The sequence below is a fragment of the Choloepus didactylus genome, chromosome 13 (assembly GCF_015220235.1).
Source record: "Choloepus didactylus isolate mChoDid1 chromosome 13, mChoDid1.pri, whole genome shotgun sequence".
Lineage (NCBI taxonomy): Eukaryota > Metazoa > Chordata > Mammalia > Pilosa > Megalonychidae > Choloepus > Choloepus didactylus.
The window spans coordinates 21,696,777-21,707,466 of record NC_051319.1 but is presented as its reverse complement, the minus strand read 5'-3'; the positions used below and the strand labels follow the sequence as shown (position 1 = coordinate 21,707,466).

At 37.3% G+C, this 10,690-nt stretch overlaps 1 pseudogene; it reads left to right on the top strand.

Moving 5' to 3' along the window:
• The first annotated feature begins 8,385 nt into the window (after nucleotides 1–8,385).
• Nucleotides 8,386–9,029, top strand: LOC119508375 (annotated as a pseudogene).
• The last annotated feature ends 1,661 nt before the right edge of the window (nucleotides 9,030–10,690 follow it).

Below are 10,690 nucleotides of genomic sequence, written 5' to 3'. Positions count from 1 at the left end.
TAATGGAAAACATTTAAAATTTAATTTGCCAAAAATATTTTAGGGATAAAACCTTAAAGGAGGATGAAATAAATGATAAAGCATATTCTTAGTGGGCATCAGGCCATCTTAGTTATCTCCTACTATTCAAGGCTTAGCTACCTCATTAAATCACCTAGAATAAATCATTTACACTTTGTCATAGATTTCATGACTTTGAGCATGTAATTTGTGTTATGTCATATTTAGGTAGATATTAATTTAAAATGTAAATATTGATTTTTTTAATTAGAGGAAAAGTCTAATAAATAGTAAAAATACTGAGCTGATTTTGAGATACATATTCTCATACACTTTTCATTCTCTGTGCATTTATTTGCTGTGTCATGACTCAGAGAAAAAATGATCATAGTCAAAAAATGATCATCTGCAGAAAATTATTACATGAGCTCCCTGGGCCCTGGTCAACAACTATGAGCTCAAGTCTCTGATCTCAGGGATCCCCTGGGGGTATTCCACCCCTACCATCTGCCAAATCAGGAAACCTCTTCCTTTCTTTCTCATTTCTCAGGGACCCCTCTTTTAGGAACATTGTTATGTGCAACTTAATATAGAGTGTATAATGTTATTAATAATACTATTGCTTTATATCAAATGTTTATACTCTTTGAAAACACTGTAACACATATTGGGATATTATATTTGTAAATAGAGTATCTTTGAGTTAAACTTTTTGGTAAGTTCATCATTTATTTCTTGAATACCAAATGAATTTTCTCCTTTGTAACCTGAAAATGACTTCATATTCCTGAATCTTTGTAATAGTATGTAACTTCTCTGAAATGATATATTAAGAGCAAGCAATCTAAAAAGAAAAAAAAAAAATGATCATTCATAGTCTCCAGAATTCTTCCTAGAAGATAAGGCATCTATCAGACTGCAGAGTTATGCCTTCAGCTAGAATAATCCCAAGGGCTTTTAAATTCTCGAAGTTTTCAGTCAAAAATTGCAATGATAATGATAAAAATAGTGGTAATGATAACACTGATACTAATAAAGAGCATTATAAGTAAGGGATATTTAGAGTAGAAATAGGTAGTACATTCTAGCTCTCTTTTGTAGCAAGTAATGTAACCAAGACCAAGGTGGTTATTTTGTTCACATGTTTGACATAGAGTGTTTGAGGTTGACTTTTTCTTATCTTTCTTTCTAAATTTTGTGTTACTGCTTTTTACAGTTATATTAAAAATTGTGCACCCTGTTGTGCTCACCTTGAATTCTAACATTTCCATGTTATAGTTACAATGACATTGTATGAGAAACAAAATCCTGTGAGGAATTTAATACTAATGACATAGTCAAAATAATATACTCTTTTACTAAGATGCTGATAATACAATTCAAGCACTGATAATTCATCATGTTTTGTCATGTATGGTTTTTAATGAATTTTACTTTGTATTTGTACTGAGGATTTTTCATTGCCAGGGATATGAGACTTAGCAATCCAAAAACCCATCTAAGACTTTGTTTTCCACTGTTGTGTTACCTAGTAAGCACCTAGCCTATTTAGGAATTATTTTGGTTGATAGGAAAAAATGCCCATTTTAGAGAAAATGAGTCATTAATACAGCTTAAGATCCCTGCTAAACATGTGGGGAATACAGCATGGCTATCAAAATTTCTGACTAACTCTACATGGCTGGACTACAAACTGCCATTATGCTTTGTAAAATTAGGTGTTAACTAAGTTATAGATCTAACAATAGTCACAGATCACAAAAGCTTTTGTTTTAAACTGATTCGACTCCAATTTTTAAAACAACCACATTCAATTCTTTAAACACATGAAAAGCAATACACCTTCATTACTATCACAAGCTCCATATTTTCTGAATTCTTACTGTAAGCAAGATGAAATCAGTACATGTACTTATTTCACCCTTCCTTCACACTGTTTATGATGCCAGGCCCATAAAGGTAAAAACAGTATTCAGGAAAATGCCTAGAGCAGCAGAAGTGAACCATAGTACACTATCAAGGACATCCAGTTACTTTCTAGGGACCCACTATTGAATGTAAAATGAAAGTTACTGAATTTTTTTCAGTCTTGTGCATCTCATGTTTTGATGTTTGATGGGTGATATCATAACCTTGAAAAATCCCTCAACTATAGCAAATCTTTTTAATGTGGCCCTTTGGTGAGTAGGAAATTAACAAATGGAGTTTATTTCTCATGCTCAAATGCTTCAGAGTAAGATACACATTCAAACACATTTGACTCTTGGTAAGTTTATACTGATGCTAGGCTTGCTACTTGTTGCCCTGGATTGCTTACTTCTCACAGTAGTGTTAAAACCATCACTCCTCATTTCCTGGGGGAAAATATCTTCGTTCTGTCACTCTCAAACAGTTGAGGAGTAACACGTAAAACCAGTTCAGAAAAAAAAATGCTGAGGACAATTATTAAAAAAATCAATTGTTACGAAAAACACCTATAACTTCCTTTAAAAAGAAGATGAAAAATAATCAGAACTGTGTCTAGATCAAATTTCAAACATTAGTCAATACTCATGACCTATCTGCCTAATGTGGAAAATACTAAAACTTAGCCAAACCAGTCTTGCCTTTCACTAACTACTCATTGGCTACTTAAGTCCTTTTAGCTTAAGGAGTTTAATGATTATCATTGGCAAGGAGTTATTCCTTTGAGAGCTAAGAATTATCCTAAAAATATTTAGCAAAATAAGCAACAAATGTAGACAAACCCCTTTGTTCTAATTGATTGAGCATAAAATGTCAGATTTTCCCCTGTGCCAAAGTCTAGTACTGTTTCAAGTGCTTAGAGATGCACATCAACTCTTTCAGGTCACTTGGGTATAATTTAGTTCACTATGCCAGTGATGATTTAGGAGGAATTACAAACCGTTACCTGGAAGTTAAAAAGACCTTTGTTCCTATGGGCCACCTTTGTGCCAGCCCTATAGATAATTCTCTTTAGTTAAAATAAACTATTTCATAACAAAGATAAATCATTGGTATCATATGCCTCACAAATTATGATATAAATGATTCTCTAACATTTGTACTACAGGTAAACTACAGGGTATGTTGTTGTAGATGTAAATGAAAAATGTCTAGTGTTTGGAGGCACAGAATTGTGAAAAATCTAGGTCTATTTATTATTTTAGTATTGTTGGAAATTTTGAATCATTAGATCTTTCCAGCATTATGTGACATAATATTTCTAGACTTTTAGAAATTATGCCATTCATTTTAGCAAAATAAAAATGCACAACAATGTGTATGGTTCCAGGGTCAGGTAATAGGCACTCATATTCCCATTGAGCCTGTCTTTGAAATCCCTTTTCATAGTCAAATAAATCATTAAGTTCTTGCTACCTGTAGACAGAAAGTCATTACATTATGAGGTATATATTTGGCTAGATGATTTTTTGCTTTGTTTCATTGGATTTGGATTTTACCAATTGCATCTTAATGATGTGGTAATGACCAGATCTGAGAAGCATAAACATTAATCTCAGGATAAAAGCTTGAGCTATCTATTTATTTTAGCTATAATTCCATGGATTAAATGAATTAAGGCTGATAAATCCTTGATTCATTCATAAATCTATGGATGCTGATGAATATCCTCATACTCTTAAAATTACATCTTACAGGTTTACCCTCAGACAATTTATTGGCATGCCTCAAAAATCAGTCTGATCCACTATTGCTTTTCTCTACTAAAAGAACCACTGAAGTTATTTCTTTTCTTAGCAAAGAATATTTGGAAATTAGGAGAATTCATAGAAAATGCTAAGTATTGAGATACAATGTTAAATGTATTTCAAAGTGAGAATCAAAATAATAAATATGCAACTGAGAAGACACATTCTATATTAAAATTCTTCAAAGACAAAGAGCTGCTTCTAATATCATGACATTATTATTCAGCAGCCACTAATATAAAAAGAGCCAGCTTGTCTGCAAGTGCAATGATTGGGAAAACTCTCTTCCTCCTCACTCCCTCTTCCATGTCATCCTTCTCCTCATTTCTGTAATCAGGTTGATGCCACATAATTTACCAAGTCAAAAATTATTCTTGATTCCTCTGTCTCTGTCACCAAAGTCAGACTTAGCAATTGTCCCCTAGTTTTACTAGTTCTGACAATTTTATCTCCTAAATATTTCTTTAATCTTTTCTCACCCTTCATCACTACTATCACTGTCCTTGTTCAGGTTTAAACATCCCTGGACTATTTCAACACTCTCCTAACCACCTGGTCTCCCTGCTTCTAGTCTAATCCTCTCAAATTGCTCTCCAATACTGTAGTTGATGTGGCCTATTTTAAATGAAAATCATCTGCTTAAAACCCTTCATTGGGTCCTATTTTCTACAGGAAGAATTTCAAGCTATCTTGTATAACACATTAACCTATCTTGACCTAGGTCTTTTCTTTCTCTTCAGACATAACATTATTCTTCTCTGCCTGAACGTCATGAAATAACAGCACTAAGCTGCTTCTAGTTCCGCAACCACATTATGTTGTTTTCTGTATTCAGGGCTCTTCAGATGGAGTTCCCTATGATGGGAATGCACTTAACCCTACTCTTCAACTTGATAATTCCTATGTGAGTTTTTGTTTGTTTTTAAGATTCAAGTCACATATGTCTGTCACTGACTCTTTCCATTATTTAATAACTATTCATATATGTGTTCTCTTCCTCATAGCATCTTATGTGTCCTTGGTTCCCTGGAACTTAACATAGTGACTAGAATTAAAAAAAAAAAAAAATCAATATATTCTCATGAATGAATGGTAAAATTCAAAGGAGTCTATCAATTTCAGAATGTTTAATCATGTTAAAAGAATATTGAATAACTCCACTTAATCCTTATAATTCAACCAGACCTTCCTTCAGCCATCTGTTGAAATGCCAAAATGGAACTCAACAATTATCATAAATCATTTAAAGCAATTTAAAATGTGGCCATCCTATGATGGTGAATGAAATATATTCCAAGCATGTGTCACAAGTTTATCTACTTACGCGTGAGAGCATGATATTTTGTGCACTAAAATGCAACTCCCCTTAACTACTACAGATATTTTCAGGGTTAAGAAAAGGGGTGGAAGCAAAGATTCCCACCACCTCTCAGTGAACAAGTGGTATATTGCTAGATTCCTTTTAAACCCAATATCAGAATATATGTGTTTTTATGTTTAAAAAAATGGTTCTACTTTAATCTTTGTTATGAGAAAGAAAATTACCATATGCATTGAATTTGTAGCTTTAATATTGAACATTTTCTTTTGATCTTGTTTTCTTTATTGACAGGTAAACTCTTTCCAAGCCACGCTTTAACATACAAGTATTTATATATTTGAAGTCCAGTCATACATTCACTTTATAGTCAGTATTATTTTCAACTTACACAGTCTGTCAATTCTCTGATCTCATCTCTGCCTCTCTCCTGTGACTCAGTAATGTGTAAAAGAAAATGCAATATTTGCTAAGTGCTTTTGAATATATCTTCTAGAAAACTGCATTTTTTTTATAGCCAAGGCCTTGCCTTTTCAGATCTTAAAGGTAGTAGAGCTTCCATTAATAGAAAAATGAGGGTTACATAAATTCTTCCTACCACTGAACTGCTCAAATCCTATTCAAGTTAAATAGCTCTCCAACAAGAAGTTAATATGTCAGCTGAAATGTCAGCAAGACACAGCTTCAGCACAGAGCCTTTCTTTTCTGTTCACAGAATACCCTGTGGTGAAAAGTGTTGATGTTAGAAAGGAAAATTTGTTTTGATTCAAAGAAGAACGCTAAATTCATACGGGCTTTCTCTCCTTATTGTTGAGTTGTCCTTTGTAGGAAATATGAATTGAAAGTCAAAGAACTATACTCTATTCTCAGCTATGTCATAGTCTCATTGCTTTAGGTTATAAGAAGTTACCAAACCAATTATATCTCTGTTTTTCCACAAGTACAAATAGAGGCATTAATTTTACCCATAAATAACTGGACAGAATCAGTTTAAAAGTGTTGTCTTTTATTAAATTTCTATTTCAGGAGGGTAAAGAGTGTCCCACTGGACTGCAGGATTTAAAGCAGTGGTCAGCAATATTTCACTTGTTCAGTATTTGGGTCTAGAGGTCAATCTGGAAGAATATAAATCTGAATGTGGCATTGTCTCTGCCCTCTACAAGTTCACAGTCTAAGGAAAGATAAATGCACAGTAAGCACCAGTGAACACCACTGAGACAGGAAGACCATCTCAAAGAACTGGGAACAGTCCAACATGACTATACTACAAAGACAACTGGGTTGTGTAAGAGTTGAGGCTGGAAGTTTGAAGGAGTCGATGTGCACGTGTTCTTGTACGTCAGGCTAAGAGAGTTTGTTTGGGAGTAGTGGGCATAAATTTGGAAAGGTACTTTAAGTCTGGATTATGGAGAGCCTTGAATGACAACCTAAAGGGTTTGGACTTTTCCCTATGCGAAGCAGGATGCATATCATGATAAATTTATATGAGAAAGATTCATCATGGGATGACTGGAAAATGTGGATAATGACAGCAGGTAGCTTAACTAATATGATTACAACAATCTGATGTGGTACCTTCACATGAAGAAGGAAATGAAGTGTTAGCAATGAGAGGTAGTATGAATAGGATTTAATGATTGGCTGGAAAAGGGTCAAAGAGAAATTAAGTAAAATTTCTGAAAGATATACATTAATGGATGGCCTGGAATTATGTCTTGAAAAATGCCTATACTTAAGTGGTATATTAGAAAGATGTGAGCCTAATTAAAGTGATAGAGAAACTTCATAGGGCTGGCAGAGGAGCTAAAATGAAAAGGATGACAAAGACCAAGGAAACTGTCTTCCAAACAACTCATCCTCTCCCCAGTAAGTTTCTCTCCATCTCCAGGACTCAGTTCAAGAATCACCTCTAAGGAGCCTTTTTTGAATGCCTCACAGAAGCAATTGTTCAACTGTTTTGTGCCAAAATTCTACATTTGTCTATGTCTAGTGTGTGTCTATAAAGCACTAATTTCATTCTACTGCCATGTATATTTTCATGCCAGTTGCATATACTATGCTGTGTAGTCTTAAAAGCTGCCTCAATTTCTCAGAGAAACAGTCAGAAGATGAGGAAAATCACTGGAAGAATTCATACAAACATATAGTCTTTGAGGTTGAGGAAATAAATGGATTGGAGAGAAGCTTATGGCTGCCAACCAGGTTTTTATGCTAGGAATCAGTAAGAGGAAATATTGAGTAGCATGAGTAGCAGGCACAGAGTAGATTATGTGATTTTCTACAATCATAGTCAGATGGCAAGGACTAATCAAATATAGTTCCAGGGAATAATTCAAAGTTGAAATGCGGTGGTTAAAATTATGTGCAGAGAGAATTTCCAGGGAAGATGGCAGAGTAGGGAGCTCTAGGATATACTTCTCCTTCAACACAGCTAATGGGCAGGCAGAAACTGTGTGAAATAACTGTTCTGGGGCTCCAAAGGCCCAGGAAGCACTGTATAGCATCTGGGGAACAGTGGGAGGAACAGGTTGAGAAACTGCAGAAAACAACTGTGGGTTGCTTCCATTGCAGCAGCTTCCAGCACCTACTCCCCACTCCCCGCCCTCCTCTTCAGGTGAGCTGCCTCAGGGCCCAGTCCTTGGCTAGCTGCTGTGGAGGAGAGGAACATGGAAGTCCTCTTCCCCAAGAGCAGGGAGGGGTACAGCTGAGCACTGATCATGGCTTTTGATTGGCAATTCAGATCACAGGATCAAAGCTCTGAGCTGCTGTTTCAACCTGCCACGAACAGGGATGGCTGCAGCCATTGTTTCAACACCATCCCAATAGGGCAGAGGCAGAGGAGATTTAAAGATGCAGGGCCTCCTTAGGGCTATGGGGAACAGCTTTCTGAATGGCTCCATCTTCTGGGCAGGCCAAGAAAGCAGAGCTTCAGGGAGTAGTCAAAAAGGCTTTTGGCATCTTTCCTGACTCTCCCGAGGGCTCTTTGGAGCTGGTCTGTGATCCCTTTGTGGGTCCCTAGCACTGTTTTCTCTGGAAAATACTGACTTGGGAAAGTTCTCACCTGGGTGACCTGCTTTTCAGAATTTGCCCTCCAGGCAAAAGAAGCTAGCGGTAACTAGAGGAGAGTAAAAAACAAAATTATAAAGGCAAAACAAAAACAACCAGAACAGTTCAAGATTCCCAGAGATGGAACAGAGGAAAGGAAGCTTTCCCCTGGGGAAGAAACAATTGTACAAATAGTACAATCCTAAAAATTGTACTGACTCCAGGCCAGGCTTCCTTCTTCAACAGGTGTGTGTCACACTCTCGCTCCCTCTTTTTGCCACCATCTTGGTTCTGTGTTCACCACACAAAATGCCCTGTGAAGCCACAGAAACCACACCTGCTACAGAGCAGGAGTTGCCACAGCCCCAGGCTGAGACAGGTCTGGAAAAGAATCTGACTGTGATGAATCAGTACCAGAGCTGGAGGAATAGGATTCTACACAAGTAACCACACACCAGGCACAGATGGCAGCAGCAGCTGAAATTGATGAAGAACCAGTCAGTAAAGCGAAACAAATTCAGAGTGAAAAGAAGGCACTGAAGGCTATGTCCAAACTGGGTCTTCAACAGGTTACAGGGGTTACTAGCATCACTATCTGGAAATCTGAGAATATCCTCTTTGTCATCACAAAGCTAGATATCTATAAGAGCCCAGCTTCAGATACCTACATAGTTTTTGGAGAAGCCAAGATTGAGCATTTATCTCAACAAGCACAACTAGCAGCAGAGAAATTAAAAGTACAAGGTGAAGCTGTCTCAAGCATTCAAGAAAACAGACAGACTCCAACTGCACAAAGGGAGAGTGAAGAGGAAGAGGTTGATGAAAAAGGTGTGGAAGTTAAGGACATAGAATTGGTCATGTCACAAGCAAATGTGTCAAGAACAAAGGCAGTCCAAGCCCTGAAGAATAACAGTAATGATACTGTAAATGCTGTTATGAAATTAACAATGTAACCATCTGAAAATGAGGACTTTTTTGGTGTTTCAAAGACTAACCGGCAGCCTGGTTTGAAATTTGTATTGTTTCAATCATTAATAAATTTATGGCTTCTTTTTGGATGAAAAAAAAAAATTGTACCTCATATCCAGGGCACCAATCAGATGAAAAAAGAGCTGAAAAAATTTTATCATTCAAAAACAGGCAACTCTAAAGGTCTAGAATAAGTTGAGCAAAGTGTTCAAAAGCAAGAAGCTTTAACACAAAACCAACAAATTAAAACTTTAGAGGAAAAACAGAATTTTCAAAAAATTATCCGAAATATTAAAACAAACCTCCTAAATCAGTTCAAGGAGATGTAGCAAATGTGGCTAAAGAGATAAAGGATATTAAGAAGACATTGGGTGAGCATAAATAAGAATTTGAAAGTTGCGCCAGTCTGAATGTATTATGTCCTCCCAAATGCCATTATCTTTGATGTAATCTTGTGTGGGTGGACCTATCAGTGTTAATTAGATTGTAATTATTTGAGTGTTTCCATGGAGATGCGCCTCACCCAACTGTGGGTGATGACTCTGATTGGATAATTTCCATGAAGGTGTTGGCTCACCCATTCAGGGTGGGTCTGAATTAAATTACTGGAGCACTATATAAGATCAGAAAGGAGCAAGCAGGGACAGCCAAGAGGGACACTTTGAAGAACGCACAGAAGCTAAGAGAGGAGCTGCAGATGAGAGACAGTTTGAAGATGGCCATTGAAAGCAGACTTTTGCTCTGGAGAAGCTAAGAGAGGACAAACACCCCAAGAGCAACCCCAAGAGGGTGACACTTTTGAGGAACTGCAGCCTAGAGAGGAACGTCCTGGGTGAAAGCCAGTTTGAAACCAGAACTTTGGAGCAGACACCAGCCACGTGCCTTCCCAGCTAACAGAGGTTCTTCGGACACCATTGGCCATCCTCCAGTGAAGGTACCCGATTGCTGATATGTTACCTTGGACACTTTATGGCCTTAAGACTGTGACTGTGTAACCAAATAAACCCCCTTTTATAAAAGCCAATCCATCTCTAATGTTTTGCTTACCGGCAGCATTAGCAAACTAGAACAAAAGTATAAAAAGTAACATAGAGGAGGCTCTAAGATGGCAGCATAGAGAGGAGTGGAAGCTAGTTAGTCCCCCGGAACAACTAATAAATAATGGGGAACAACTAGTAAATAATCCAGAATAATTGCACGGGGACAAACATGCCTGTCCACTCATCATACACCAACTTGAATTGGGAGGAATGTCTGAGATTGCAGCATAAAATCTGTAAGTAAAAACTGCAGATCCAAGCTAGGAGCCCCTTCCCCCCATGGCCCAAGCTGCAAAGCCCTGTGGTGCTAGAGAGCAGCTCTCTCTGAGCAAGTGAATACAGCTCAGCTAAGCTCCAAATGAGGTTTTAATTAACTGCTCAATACAAGCTATGAATCCCCAACAAGCAGACAGAGGCTTTGGGTGAAGACTGACCTTGGAAAGCCAGAGGATGGCCATGGACTGGCCCTGAAGGGGGCTTCCTGTCCTTGTTTTGGCTCAGTGGAGAAAGCCTCAGCAGTATTCGGTTCCCAGTGCTCTGACCCAGAAAAGGGTGGAGCTATCACAGGCAGAGAGAGACCATTGAAATGCTAAGGACCTCTCCCT